Below are 16,192 nucleotides of genomic sequence, written 5' to 3' on the forward strand. Positions count from 1 at the left end.
AGATGTGTAGTTGGAAAGAATGGAAAAATCACTAATCTGGCATTAATTATCAAATCTACTTAGCTTTTGAAGACAGCTTATAATACTTCCATTCATAAATTATTTTGTTTTTGTTTTACTTACAGTGCAAATAATAAATATCCAACCACTGTTAGGATTTTGCTTTATATACTTTTAATTACACACCCACCCAGACATCCACACACCCATCCCTACACACCTACACAGACCCTTTCATGGAAAAATACTGATTGTTAAACCTAACAGTTGGCCCTGGGCCTCATCTTACTTGGGAGGGTTGATCTCTTTCTCCTCTTGAAACTCTCTCTTCTCCTGCCTTCTGGGACATCACTCGCTCTGGTTGTCCTTCTGCTTCCCTTGCTGCTTTGCGTCCCCCTCCTCAAGCTGATCTCTACACATAGGACTGCCCAAGGGCTCAGTCTTTGACTCCTATCTTCTCCGCTCGTTCTCCAATGAATTCATCCAGGATCATGGCCTTAAATACCGTTTATACATTGGTAGCACATCAATCTCCAGCTCATACTGTATGTCCAACTGCATACTGTATATTCAACTACCTACTCAACATATCCACTCAGAAATCTAATAATCATGCCCAAATTTGGACACTAACGTGTTCAAAATAAATTCTCTTCCAAACCTGCTCCTCCTTGGGAAGTGGAAACTCCATTGTTCCTGTGGTTCAGGTCTAAACCCTTGGAAGCATACTTGCACCCTATCCTTTTTTCTCGCATACATCCAATTTTGCCTCTCTTTATTCTGTATTCAGCTCAGAAGCCAGAGGAATCTCTTTAAAATGCAAGCCCACTGAGTTAGTGCCACAACTCACTCAGAATCTTTTAAGGGCCCTCCATCTCATCCAGAGTAAAAGGAAAATTCCTTTCAAAGAGCTCCAGGGCCCTAAAGGATCTGAACACACTCCTCTCCCCTCATTCATTCAGCTTTAGCCACCGTGCTGTTTATGGCCTCCAGGCTGTATATGGAACCCATCAGAAAACTCTCACTAAGGCATTTGTACATGCTGTTCCCTCTGCCTGGAATGCTATCCCCTAGACTACACCAGGCCGGCAGCTTGCGGGCCACACGGATGTTGGTTAATGTGCCTATTTTTTATTTTTTGCTGAGGAAGATTCACCCTGAGCTAACATCTGCTGCAAATCTTCCTCTTTTTGTATGTGAGCTGCCACCACAGCATGGCCACTGACAGATGAATGGTGTAGGTCCATACCTGGGAACTGAGTCCAGGGTGCCAAAGTGGAGTGCACCAAACTTAACCACTATGCCACCAGGGCTGGCTCAATGTGCCTGCTTTTTCAACTTGATGAAAAAAACCTACCTCCAAAATCCCTTTTTTGTTCTTCCCAGACCTGGGCATTCAACTCCTGCCCTTAACTGAATTGGGAGCCTCTGCTTCCTGCTCTGTGTATCCTGGCTCCCGGGTCACTGGGAAGCCACATAGACATCTTTCTTCCTTTGCACGCTTGCTAGCAGCTGGTAAGATCTTCCTGATTCCTCAGTTTTCTGCTTGATGACACTGACATTAAGTAGTGGGGTGGGACAGTCCATGCCAGGACTCCCTGGAGTGGCCTTCCCCTTGGCCATGGGTGGGCCCTAATTCCCTGTTGCTTTGGAGCTGAGGTGCCTTTTTCTTTCTTTCTTTAGTTCCTGTATCCTGAACATTAGTACAAATAAATGTTTTTACACAGAGGGGAAAAAAAAGAGGAAAAAAAACATAGATACAACCAGGCTCTCCCTTGCCCTGGGGACACTCTCTCACAACCATACAACCATTAGGTCTTTGATCAAATATTGTGTAAACATTTTCTGATTATCCATTTTAAAATTTAATCACATTCCTCTTACCACGTGCACCCTATTTTTCCTCCTTGACTTATTTGTCCTATAGCACTTAACCAAAATTTGACATACTCCTATTCTATACATTTGTTTACTAGTGAGAGTTTCTCTCTCTCTAGACTGCAAGCTCAATGAGGGCAGACATTTCAGTCTGTCTCCCAGGAAGCTGCATCCCCTGTACCTGTAAGGATGCCTGGCATATAATGTGAACTTAATAAGTATTTGTTGAACATTCAATGGTTGTTGAATAAATATTTAACATAGTTGGGATTGCACTGTAAATATAGATTTTAATCTTGCTTTTTCTTGTAGTATTAGTATGAGAAAATTACAGATTTCCTCATATCAATGAATACGTTTTGGAAAAAATTTTATTTTACAAAAATTATCAATTTAATAATTTTCATCAAAAAAATATATATCAAATGGGTCCAATACCAATCCAATGTTCCAGATTGAAAGCATTCTTTCCCTAGAAGCAAATTACAAAAAACATACACAACCCAACAAATTCAACTCAGATTTTATAAGTTTAGAATCAAAGCAAAAGGAGGTAGTTGGATAATTTTAACTTATCAAGTTAAAATAGCTTGAAGCTTCCACATCCACTCTAGAGATATTTTATTTTACTTTTTTGTGTCAAATACTGTTTCACTGTTGACGACAACATGATTTATAATATCTTCATGGTATCTCATCAGATACAAGACATATTGTATTTTCACTTCCTCTTTCCTGGACATTTGGTAGTTTGCAACTTTTTACTACTATAAATAAAACTCATGAAAATCTGTATGCTTATTTTTCAAACACATTTCTGATTTCCTCATGATACATGAATAGACACAAATCAGAATATAAGAACATTTTTGAGACGGTTGTTACATTTTGCGAAATCGCCTTCCAAAAATGTTACTCTAATTTTCACTCCCGACAGAGAATTAGAGTGCTCCTTTCCCTCACGCCCTGCCAACAATAGAAATTATCTTAGGAAAGCGTTTGTAACCAAATTTATGGGTTATAATGTATCTATTATAGTAATTTACACTCTTTAATTATTACTGAAGTATAACGCTTTTCATATGTTTATTAGTCATTTAAAATTTTCTTTTGTGAATTGCCAGCTTTTCCTTTATCACTTGATGCTTGTCATTTTTTATTTAAATATGAAAGCCCCTATAATAACAAGAATATTAGTGCTTTTCTTGACATAAGTGGTGCAATCACTTTTGGTCAATATCAATTTTTTTCCCCTCCTTAAATTGTGTATGTCAAATCTATCAATCTGCTCCTTTGTGATTTCTCGGTTGACTTTCTCAGTTTTTCCCCCTAATTCTCCTATTATCTCATTTCTTTTTTAACATTTAACCCCATAATTTGTCCTGATTTTATTTTGCCATCATCCAATGGCATTGTATAAAATCATCACTGACTCATCTTAAATACCCATTGGGGCTCTGCCCCATGGAGGGAGGGCCTTTCTCCATGCTGGGAGCAGGGCAGTCTGGGCTGAGGGCCCTGCTTGCTGACAGCACAGGCATTTCAAAGAATAAACACATCAAAAACAAAGCTCACTCGCCTGGAGTCTCTGAATTGCTTGTTTTATCCCCAGACTGAGCATAGCCTCAGCTGTTTCTCCTACAGGTCCCTTTGTTGTGCGTTTATTAAAAGATCACAGGCAATCCAGCTGATGAGAATGAAGCCCTGTCTTGGAAAGCAGCTGTCTGAACTAGAGGATGTGCAGCAGGCTTTTTGACTGGCTAAAAGGCATTGAGTTGTGTGAGTTCTTCTTGACTCACTTCATGTTCTTTGTCATCTTTCCCTTTTCAGCATTGGTTGTGTACCCAAGGACTGTGTGCGTCCACTCTTGCTTGATCAAGGGAGTCAGAGAATTTCTGAGCCCAGGCAGGCCTGGGGCTCTGCGGCATGAATGTGAGGTGGGAAGAGGAGCCAAGAAGGAGAGGAGAGAAGACTGCAGGTATCCATCACCTCTTTTGACCAATACAGAAGACCATGTGTGTGGGCATGAAAACACTAAGCATAAAAGATAAAATGAAGGAGTAATGGACCTGAATAATAGAAGCCAACTGAAGAAGATAGGAAAAATTATATTCAAAAGAATGCCTTTCAGAAGAGCTCTGCATTTTTTTTCCCCAGAAAAAATGCCTTAAAAATCCACTTACAGTAGAAGGCAAGATCCCTAAGGCATACTCAGTAACAAAATATGGTCCCTAAATTTTTCTGCAGTATAAAGAGGTAAAGAGTTTGAAAGAGCACTGGCTGGAAGAAAGAAAAGTCAAAGGGTTTCCAGAGGAATGTCACCTACTTTGTGCTGTTCAGTAGAAGCTATACAATTATGATTTGCTCAGAGTTACATGTTTTCATTGAAACCAGTGAAGGAATTTTGACCAAAAGTTTAAAGGAAGTTTAAAGGTTGAGTAAGGAAATTGACCCAAAGTTTAAAAAATATAATGGCTAAGACCCCATAGGGCTCACTATGTAGTGGACACTGCTCCAGGTCCTTGACATATATTTACTCAGTTATTCTCAGAATCCCCGTATGGGTGGGTATTACTACTCTTCCCATTTGGAAGACAGGGAACCTGAGGCAGAGTGAGGTTAAGTTATTCTCCAAGGTCTTTCAGCTGATACACGGCAGAACCAGAATTTGAACCCAGATGTTTGGTTTCAGGGGGTTACTACTCTTAACCCCACACTGTACAGAGTCATTGCTCATACATTGGTAGGGAAATGTCCAGCTATTACCTAGATCATGAACATTATAAACACTTCTGTTGGAAGCTACCTTTTTTATGGTGGGAAGAATTATATTTATCAAGTACAAGCCCAGTGACAAAGATTCTCTTCTTGACCAAGCTTCAGTCAGGTTCTTCTGAGTCCTCTTCTCAACAAGGCCTTAACCTCAGCCCCCATCCTTGCTGAGCCTGCAACAGCCAAGTTGTAGCAAAAATTCTAATTTAGTTTATTGAGCATCTCCCCACCCTTGATATCTGATCACTCTGGTTAAGAAGGTTTGGCAAGAATCCCCCTACCCTTGATGCCCTCTCCTAGTAATTTTCCATCCATTAACCCCCTCACTCCACTTACTGGCTGTAGATGCCCGGCTGTCTTTGCTGTATTTGGAGTTGAGCCCAGTATCTCTCCCTATTGCAATAGTCCTGAATAAAGTCCTCTGTATATATACAATAGGTTATTATCTACAGTTAATTCCACTGTTTTGGCTGCAGTAAAATCAATTCTGAAATAAATGAAATGTTGAAAGTAAAAAATAAAAAGGATCAGCATTCGATGAGCTTGGAAGGGGATCTTTTGAGGCCTGTCAACAGCTGAGTGTGAATTCAGAAGTTGGCCTGAAGATGACCACAGCTCCTGCCCACCCCTTGATGGCAACCTTGTGAGAGACCCTGAGACAGAACCATCAAGCTGCTCCAAGATTCGTGACCCTCAGAAACTGTGAGAAAATAAATGTTAGTTGTTTCCAGCCCCTAAGTTTTCAGATAATTTGTTAGCACAGCAACAAATAATAATATGACCCTCAAAATATATCCAGAATCAGACCACTTCTTATCATTTCCACAGATATCACCCAGCTTCACTATCTCTTGCCAAGATTATTGCAATAGCCTTTATAACAGGTCTTACTGCTTCTTGTCACTTTATTATCTTCAATGTAAGAGCTCAACATCTCTACTCAGAGCCCTGCAATGACTCATCATTTCAATCAGAGTAAGAGCACTATGAAACTTTCCAGGATCTGGTCCCCAATTACACCTCCTGCCTCATCTCTCACTCCTCTTCCTCCTTGCTCACTCTACACCAACCACTCTGACCCCTTTGCTCTCCTGAGCATATATCAGGCATCTTCCAACCTTAGTGCCTTTGCACTAACAGGTCCTTCTGTTTGTAATGCTTTTCACAGAATACCCACCTCTTATCTCCTTCAAGTGTCTACTCATTTCTTACCCTATCAATGAGGCCCACTCTATTTAAAGTTGAAGCCATTGTTAACCTCTACACCTCCTTTATCTTTTCTAATTTTTTAAGCCCTAGTAACTTATTGTCTGATACTATACAATGTATTTATTATGATTATTATTTATGATAATAATTCTACCCTATTCCCCTAATAGAATGCAAGCTCTGTGAGGGCAGAGATCTTTGTTTTGTTTACTGATTTATCTCAAGGATATACAACAGTATCTAGCACATTGGAGGTGCTTAATAAATATTTACTGACTAAATGAATCAATGTATCTCACATATTAGGAGATAATTTATATGCCTCTTGTTTAACTAGAAATGTAATAAATTAATATCCAATGCTAACCCTGGTCCCACTGCCATTGTCAACAGTAAGATCTCTGAGTGATTTTCTGGCTCAACAGCAGCTAAGCCCCAAATGGCTGCACTCTTTGAACCAGAACTGCTTCTGAAAGATAGAAGGAACTCCAGAAACCAAACCTCAAACAAAGAAACAAACCATCAAACATAAAGACATGGTAGGCCTGGAGTGGCCTTAAGCTAGGGTGGGGACAGCGTGGAACCTAGTCCACAGATGTAGGGAGTTGGATCCCGAACATTGGGGAGAGGAGAGCAGAAAGCTCGTATGGCAGGGAGCTGGCCTGTAACTTCACACAGTGAGATGGTGGAATTGTCTAGAGGAAGGAGTCTTAACAGCAGCATTACAGGGATACCAAAACTTGAAACAGTAATGAGATAGGAACCGAATCTGAGACTTCCCTCTCTGACGCTAGACCTTCTAGGATATCAGAAGTGGTCTGGAGATGGATTGCTCCCTGGCTACTAGCAGAAATAGAATGAAACTCTCTTTGGAGGAAATCTTCCTCCAGTTTAGCCCACTGGATTCCCATAGGTTAAGCACTAAACTCACACCACACACAAAGCAACTATTTTATACACTGCAGATGTACAGATGTTGAAATGTTTAGGTAGTAAATGTTAAGTAGCTCTGTATTAAATGCTCATAGAAATAAAGAATACAATTAAACAGATGAATATACAACAAGAAACTTTAGGAATGCAAAGACAGAGTTTTTGAAAAGCAGAACATTAAGAAGTGAGAAATACAGTTGCTGACAGCAAAAATTTAATACTTAGGTAGAAAGACATGATAGACACTGTTGAAAGAGAATTAGTGAACAGGAAGAAATACCTGAAGAATTTATCTGTAATGCTGCAATGGGAGATAAGGAGATGGAAATTATTAAAGAAAGATTGAAATACATGGAGGATAAAATGAGAAAGTATAACCTACATGTAATTTGAAGTCTAAACGAAAATAATTGAAACGAAGGAAAGAAAACATATTTTAAAAGGTAATGACTGTGATACTCCAAGAAAATCATGTGCTCCAGATCTGGGGAGAATGAGCATTTCAAAGAGAATAAATAAGAAGAAATCCAGGTCTGGACACATGGTAGTGAAACTGCAGAATGCCAAAGCCAAAAAGATTTTAAAATAGCCAGAGAGAAATAACAAATCACAAGCAAAAGTAAAAACAAAAGACGATTAGAATGAAAGATCTTCTCAACAGCAACCTCAGAAGCCAGAAGATGGTGGAATAACATCTTTAAAATATTGAGTGAAAATAAATGTCACACTAGAATTTGTGTCTAGCAAAACAACATTTCAAGGATGAGGATTAAGAAATTTTATGGAGCAAAGAATAAAGAAGAAAACAACCCTGACGGAATATATCGCCTTCAGACCTGCTCTAAATAGCACACTTTATAAAGTAGAAAAATGAGCCAAGAAAGATGCTTTGCTATGCGTGGAAAAATGGTAAACAACACAATATGGCACACATAAAATGTAAATCCAAACAAAAAACGTCTCTATGAAATAATGAATAGTGTGAATTAAGAAAGGATAGAACTGAAATATTGGACTATAACAATATGTAAATTGAAGAATGAGTTAAGCTAAAGTTGTCTTAAGATTTTATTTTCCTTGAGAGAGGGGTCAAAATTGTTTAATTTAGATATTATTCACTTAAATATAGTGTTAGCGTTTCATGGATAATCACTAAAGGAACAAAAATAAATTGTGTAAATTTAAAACAACAGGGAGAAAGAATAGAAAAAGACATACAATCAAACAACCTAAAATGCTTCAAAAAGAGAAAATAAATATAGACTAAGTAGGAGAAAAGGAACAAAGAGATCAGACGGAAGGGACAAGTTTAAATGCATCGGTAATCACAATAAGCTAAAATGGACTAAACTTGCCATTTAAAGTGCAGAAATTGTAAGATCAGATCTAAAAATTGGCCAGATGCTGCCTATAGGACATACACCTAAACCGTAAGCACAGAAAAATTGAAAATAAAGGTTACAAAAAGATATATCAGTCAGATATACCTCTCACCCCCATAAAAATGTGCTGCTATCTCTGTATTGCTGTTAATCACAGTCTAAGACAAAGGCAGTTACCGACTAATGATAACAGTTTCAGCTTACCATGAGGATATAAAAATTGTAAGTATATCTAATGAAATAGGCTCAAAAATATAAAAAGAGAAATATTTGATAAATGTATAGGGAGAAATTTTCAATGACACTATCTTAGAGAGAAATTTCGATACGATCTTATCAGGTACTGATGAATAAAGCAGAGAAATAAAGTGAACAAATATATGGAAGTTTTGAGCAGCACAGCTGTCAAGTTTCATCTAACGTATCAACATAGAACTTATTTTTGTATATTTGATTTTTTTATATTTGTTGGACAAATAGAGAATTCACATCTTCTTAATTACAAAACAGTTACTCTCCTAGTCCATAAATCAAGGTTTAACCAATTTGAAAGAATAGGGTCATATGTACCATATTCTCTGACCTCAGAGTAACTAAGTTAAAAGTTATTATAAATCAATCAATAAATCGTCATATATTTAGAAATGAAAAAGTGCATTTTAAAGTAAGTCATGGGTCAAGGAAGAAATCATAATGCAAATTTTAAAGATACTTAGAACTAAAGAAAATGAAAACATTGCATAAAAACCTTCTGGGATCAGCAAAAGTGGAGCTTCAGCAAAAATTCAATGTTTGAAATGATTATATTAGAAAAGGACAAAAGCTGAATATCAATGAGATAAATGTCCAACTTTAAGCTTTTAAATGAAATAAAACTAAACTAAAAAAGGAAGTAGGTAAGAGTAGATGAATAATAATTAGAGAAAATAGAGATGAAATAAAAAATAATAAGGAAAGAAAACAGACCAGATCAAGAGTGCCAGGAGCTGGTTTCTAAATGACTAAGAAAATATACAAACCTTAGGTGAGATTGGTAAGGGAGGAGAGAGAGAGAAACAGAGAGAGAGAAAGAGAGAGAGAGAGAGAGACATCCACTTTCATGAAGTGGACAGAATAATTTAGATTATTCTTAGAGAAAGAATACTTTTTCAAAACTGGCTCTAAGAAGCAATAGAGTCTTAATAGTCCTATACCAGTTTGAAAACACATTCTCTGAACAAAACATCCATCCTTGGTGATTTTATGAGTGAGTTCTACCACATTTTCATAGATTGAATCATTAGAATCTCATGGTTCACCATTCCCAATTCATTGTAAAAGACTGATTTAATTTTAATATCAAAGCCAGATAGAGGTGAGATAAAAATATTAAAAATCTATTTTAGTCTTTAAAATAGATGTAAGTTACTTACACAAAATATTTACAATACAAATCTAAAAGGGTATAAAAAGATAAAATATCACGACCAAATTGAGTTTCTCCCATGAATGTAAGTATGGATTAATTTTGCAAATGCTACCATCTTCAATCACCACATTGATTAAAAGACTAAAAATTATATGATCACCTCAATCAAAGTAGAAGTATGCAATCAAATTCAACACTCATGCATGATAAAACGTAAGCTTGTAATAGAAACCAATTTTTAACCTGGTAATGTTTACAAACATTATTCTAAATGGAAAATTGTAAGCAGCATTCTTTCTAAAATTCAAGATAAACGAAAGATATCTACTTTCCCTGCTTTATTGCTTTTAACATTCTCATATCCCAGTCGGTGTAAGATTCTAGTCAGTGTAATAAAAAAAAAATTAAAGCATAAGAATTTGAAAAGAGGAAATAAAACTGTCATTCTTTGAAAATGATTTGGTTGTATACATAAAACAATCAAGACTATTCAGACAAGTAACCAGAAATGATGGAAGAATTTAGCAAGATAGTTAAATTAGCAAGATAGTTAGCCATATGAGTCAATTGCATGTGTATAAACAAGAAACAAACATTTAAAAAAAACAATTGAAAGAAAAAGACACCATTTATAATGCCAACACAAACATACAGTGCCTTAGGAATAAATCTAACAGATATTTCACAGGGCCCTCTATGCAGAAAAATATAAAAATTATGAAAGCATATTAAAAATGACAATAAATGGAGATATAGGACAAAATATGATGAAATGGAATGAAAAGAGACGTGAGAGGATGTTCACAAGTTAGAAAATTAAATAGTAAAATGAATGTTGATTCTCCTGAAAATGATCTATAGATTCAATACCATTCCAAATTCCAATAGGTTTGTCTGTCTGTGCGTCTGTGTTAAACTTGACAAGTGGATTCTAATATTGACATGAGAGAGCTGCAGACCTAGACCAGCTAAGACAAACTTGTAATTTGCGATTTAAGGAATCAGTTGGGGAAGGTCTGAATCAGGAGAATTTTCTGATTTGCTTGGTCACCTCATTATTTATCATACTGTTATCCAGAAGTAGTAGTAAATAAATTGTCCTAAGTATTCAAAACATAACTGCTCATTTTGGATTTTTCTGTATGATATCAAGATAACATTTTTTATTTTGTTTATTTGACTTTATTTTTTGCACCTCAGGTTTATAGTATGATATTAAATTATAATTGTTAATTTGTAACACACTGTTATCATTGGTCTATGTATGACCTCCTTTCATCTTACTTATCTCTTCTTTACTCGCACAATAAATAATACCTGTGAACTCATCACCCACTTCAAGCAATTAGAACCTTACTATCAACATACAAACTTCAAACTAGAAATACAGTGAGTCCATTTTAAAGTATACTCTTTGTGGTGGATATCTGTTTTTATTGCTTGCTTAATGTTCCATGTCCTTTCTTCTGGGAAAGAGACCTGGCAATAGTTTCCCTTTGTGGAACCCCCATTCCTTGAGGTTCTAATCAGATTGTCAACTCAGTCCGCCACCAGCCCCTACCATAGCTAAGGTTTCAAGTTTGACTCAAGCCCAGTCAATCAGATTTTCTTTCCCAGGATTTGAACTTGGGAAGAGTCATCTAGGGTCAGAAGGCCGTCCTGATGGCTGGACTCCAGAGACACTGCCCGCTATTTCCTGTTAATGGGAGTCCCAGCTCTGACTTGGCTCCTGCCTTCTAACTTGGATGCTGTATTCTTCCTTAGGTGCTGTGAGAAACGCAATAGCATTTTAAGAAATCAAATTCTTTTCCTTAAGTTAGCCTGAATCAATTTCAGTTGCTTGCTTATATGCCACCAAGAATTACAGCAACTCCTCTCTATATTGAATTTAATTGTCTGCATGAGTAATGACTCAGCTTCAGAGACATGTGAATATCTCAGGTCTAAATCTAAGCTCATCAAGCTTAGCTCCATGGTCATACATATTGTTTTCCCCACGAAGGAAAACTCTACAATACTGTAAAGTCAATTTGTCCAACCTAAATCAATGAACACATCTTCAATCTTAATGGAAAATTTATCAATAAATAAGATGAAAGATGTGAGAAGAAGACATTCATGAAGTCTCTAAAAGAAAATAAAATCTCATATAAGCCACGTTGCTGAATTTCTATTTCTTAGGTAAAGATTTGACACACGTTCCATGAGGCCTCGGGCTCCTTGAGCCCCATATGTAACAATTTTTTCTTTCTTGTGGGAAACAGATGGGATTAACAGACTGTCACATTGTCTGCTGAAATGAAGCATGGTTCCCCTCTTTCCATAGATAGACTGCCTGTCTGAAGCAAGCACATAATATCTCAAATTTATACTTAAAAAACCCCTCTTTGTTTAGAAATCATTCTTCTTTGCTTTTATGTCTTTGTAAAGCAATAGGGAGAGAGAAACCTGCTCTTAAAAGGAACAAGAGGCATGGCGAGATGTCATCAATGCTAACAATTTTTGCAGGGAGCAAAGTCATAAGTAATGGAGAGATTAGAATACCTCCTTGCCTATTCCTTTAGGGAAGGTCAATCGATTATTTCCTAGAGGTTTGATGGTGGAAAGCAGGCCAACCTTGTTTCTACCCTCATCACCAGGTAAACCACGCCAGCTCTGGAGTCCTGGACTGACTAGACAATTGAGGAAATCTACCTTCAGTAGAAAACTACTAAGAGTGCATTCAGTACATAGTTACTTAATAAATAAATGATAGCAATCCTTCTCTAATTATATCCATTCAAATTAGCATCTTTGGTCATTAGCCACTCAACCAGTTACAAATCCCCTTTATTTTATCAACTTCCTTCAACATTCCTTCATGTTGTTTTAAGAATATTATTAAATATTTATCTTGTCAAGGTCAAGGAATGCCTATTGCATTTTTATTGGCTATAATCGTATGCGTATTTCAAAGAGAAATCAAATTACTTTGGCCTAAATAGTCAGTGAGGCCACGATGACTCCTTTTGGTTAAGAATTTCCTTTCACTATGTTTATTTGACTTTATTTTTTGCACCTCAGGTTTATAGTATGATATTAAATTATAATTGTTAATTTGTAACACACTGTTATCATTGGTCTATGTATGACCTCCTTTCATCTTTACTTATCTCTTCTTTACTCGCACAATAAATAATACCTGTGAACTCATCAGGTAATTTTAATAACCTGTATGAAAATCAGTAATTACTAATGTTTGGTAGAACTTTTAGGACTGCACTTATTTGTTTCACACTTCCAGGGTCTCTCCACTCTTGATAAATCCTTATGGACAGAATATTAACTGAAGTTCCCTGATGCGTTTGTAAATTTGCTCGGGGATCGTCTATGCGGTTCATTTGAAGAGACTTGGACTTTACAGGACCTACCTACTTGCAGTCTGTTGTAGGCCTCACCTGCTGCTTATCAGGGTTTGGTTTACTTTCTTCAGAAAAAAAATCTTTACTGAGAAAAAGAAAATAAATTAAATATTATTTTTTTTCTTTTTGTAATACAACAATATTTTGCCACTGGCCCAAAGCAGTAAGCTTATCTATCGAAATGTAATTTAAAATGCCTTTTTATGTGTCATGGCAAATCTATTGCTATAGACCTCTTTGTAGCTGTGACCTCTCTCATGATTACGATATCTGGTCATAGTCCTCTCTGGAATTAGTGAGGATTTGAGGAGGTGGCATTTCAGTCCTTCACATAAGACTCTTACATGAGCTGTTTCCTTTCAGCCTGTTTTTATTGTGGATTTATTTCTAGGAGAAACTTGCTGCATTTTTTTTTCTTTTTGAAGACTCTGAGAGAAGGTAATTTATAAGATGAGCTCATTTTTCTTCCTGACCCACACAGCTGTGAAAATCACTATGATAGACTGGACTTTATGTGTATATGTATATGTGTGTATGATATATTAAGGGAGTCATTTAATTTGGTGTTTAGTCAATTTGTATACAAATGTATATATACATATTTAATATATGTATTAATATGTATATTTAGATATACATATCAAGATGTTAAAATGAAGTGTGAAATTACCGTGCAGAACTTTCAAGAAAGAAGCTGGGGGAAACTGGTTAAATGACTTTATACTTCTCATTTACAGTGATGGTATAAAAAGGCCAGGCATTGCAAATTAGGGGAGGAATCTTGAAGGTTGCTTTGGAGTGAGTAGTCCTATATAGCTCGCCTTCTTTCTTTTAGTGGAGGGGTGAAAGGATACCTGCTTAGAGAATTGGACTTATAGAGGACCACCTGGAGAATATGATATGTGACCCATCCCCCTTATTCCCCCAAACACACACAGCTTTGGGTGACACAGTGAACTTCTGTCTGAGTCACCTTCAAGAATTCCAGAGCTTAAGACTTGGCTGGGCTGGTCCATAGCAGCAGAGTAGAGGCTTGTATTTTGGTAATAATGGAGCTCTCAGAGCTTATCAAGGGAAAGGAAAAGATGTAGCTATGTGGGAGGCAAGGCCACAAGAGGAAGTCTTAGATTCTGTCCAAGAGACTAACTGGAGGGGAGATGGGACCTCAGCTGAAGGAAGCTGCCAGCGGCCTTCTAATGCTCAGTGATCATAGGAGAAGTCACGACTAGCTGAAATAGTGACAAAATTGCCCATGTCATGGGAATGCAGGTGGAAAGTCTCCAGCCATGGGAAGTCTTTATGGAACTCAGGACAGTGCCATGAGAGAAAGAGACAACTCTGAACACCAGTAAAACCCAGAAAGAAACAAGACCATCCAGAGGAGTCAAGGATGAGGAGGAGCTGCTTAGGTGTAGACAAGGTGAAGAAACAGACTAAATCCCACTTCCGTATTTGTAGGTGCTCTTCCTGCAATAGGCCTACAGTGGGGGACAAGGTAACACGTCAACCTCAAATGAACTAGAGAGTTTTGATTGACGCATTGGAATGGACAGCTGAATTATAGAATCAAGCCTATGATTTGCAACTTAGTGAGACTGTAGTACTTTCAATTGCTTTCAAGTGACCATACTGTTATGGGATGGATTTTCATCCAGCCTGGGAAGAACTAGGCCAGTGAACAGGCTTATAAGAACAGTTGTCAAAAAAATAAACTACTTTATGATTGCTGTCTCCGTGAGTCAAACAGGAAAACCACTAGGACAGGCTGCACCGTGTGGATCCTATCTGCTATTTTAAGAAAATTTAATAATATACCGTATGTTTGATTGTCTCATGCTTTCTCCGAATTACAATTCCTGGCTTTATTACTTCTCTGTGTAGACAAACTGAAGCGATACTTGAGTCCTTTACCTTTTAGTGAAGCCCTTCATCCAGTGACCATTATTTCCTTTTGTCGTCTATTTGTCCTCTATCCATTTCTTCCAATTATCCACTTTTGATGTGAATGGTGACTGATTTTTTTAAAACTTTATAATCATTACTTAAGCTTCCATTATACACTTAAATTGTCTTACCTTGAATTAACATATTCAACTGCTCTCCAAAGAAAGACATGCTTTTTATTTAGCATTTTTACTTACTTAGAAATCAATGTCTCTGCTTTTTGTGGTCTGCCTGATTTAACACTATATTGGGTTTATTTAGCGGTTAGACATGGGTGTGGCAGAAGGGAAAGTGTTAGGCATATGAGACCTATATTCTGATTCTGATTTTCCGCATCCAAACTTGCGAGTCCATTGCTGACTATGCCTTTTATGACCATCTCATTCCTCCTTATGACCTGTCAAAAAAAGAGATGGTAGGTGGTTTATTTATTTGAGACATTCAGAGAGTTTTGTTTTGCATTGTCTTTTGCTGAAGAAGATTAGCCCTGTGCTAACATACGTTGCCAATCTTCCTCTTTTTTTGCTTGAGGAAGATTAACCCTAAGCTAACATCTGTGCCAGTCTTCCTCTATTTCCTATGTGGGTTGCCACCACAGCATGGCTGATGAGAGGTGTAGGTCCACACCAGGGATGTGAACCCCTGAGCCTGGGCCACCAAAGTGGAGAGTGCTGAACTTAATCACTAGGCCATGGGGCAAGCCCCTTTAAAGGCAAAGTAGAACACTGAGGAGCATCATCAGAAACTCATGCTTTATGAAAAAATGGCAGTTCTTGTAATCCGGCAGTTCTTAAGGGTAGTCAGGGTTTGTGAGGTCAAAGTTATTTTCACAAGGATACTAAAATGTTGTTGCTTCTGTGCTCTCATTCTCTCATTAGTGCACAGTAGTGATTTCCAAAGGCTGGATGCCATTGACGATACCATCATACAAACGGTTAACGGAATGTGTGCTTGTGTTCTTCTGTTTTTAGAGGCGCACTTAAAGTTTTTAGTTTGGTAAATTTTGATAGATGTTATCCACACAAACAACAGCTCTTTGGGGATCCTTAGACAGTTTTAAGGGCGTAAAGAGGTCCTGAGAACAAAGAGTTTGAGAACCTCTATTCTAAACTGTTTTTTAAATATTTAATATACAAGTGATTATAAAATAAAAAGCATAGAGTAAAACTTGTCTAAATGTATATATATATATATATAGACATATATATACATATATGAACATATATATGTATATATATAATGGTTAGGGTCCTAAATGTATGTAT

At 37.1% G+C, this 16,192-nt stretch overlaps 1 protein-coding gene and 1 long non-coding RNA gene across 2 annotated transcripts in view; one reads left to right on the plus strand and one right to left on the minus strand.

Moving 5' to 3' along the window:
* GALNTL6 (polypeptide N-acetylgalactosaminyltransferase like 6) overlaps nt 1-16,192 on the minus strand; it is a 1,097,978-nt gene that overhangs the window by 278,993 nt on the left and 802,793 nt on the right. The gene's annotated exons all lie outside the window — the stretch shown is intronic.
* LOC138921764 (uncharacterized) overlaps nt 1-16,192 on the plus strand; it is a 122,134-nt gene that overhangs the window by 94,507 nt on the left and 11,435 nt on the right. Inside the window, exon 6 of the long non-coding RNA XR_011434649.1 lies at nt 3,709-3,856. This is a non-coding gene — a long non-coding RNA (uncharacterized lncRNA). The remainder of the gene's footprint in view (nt 1-3,708; nt 3,857-16,192) is intronic.

The sequence above is a fragment of the Equus caballus genome, chromosome 2 (assembly GCF_041296265.1).
Source record: "Equus caballus isolate H_3958 breed thoroughbred chromosome 2, TB-T2T, whole genome shotgun sequence".
Classification (NCBI taxonomy): Eukaryota; Metazoa; Chordata; class Mammalia; order Perissodactyla; family Equidae; genus Equus; species Equus caballus.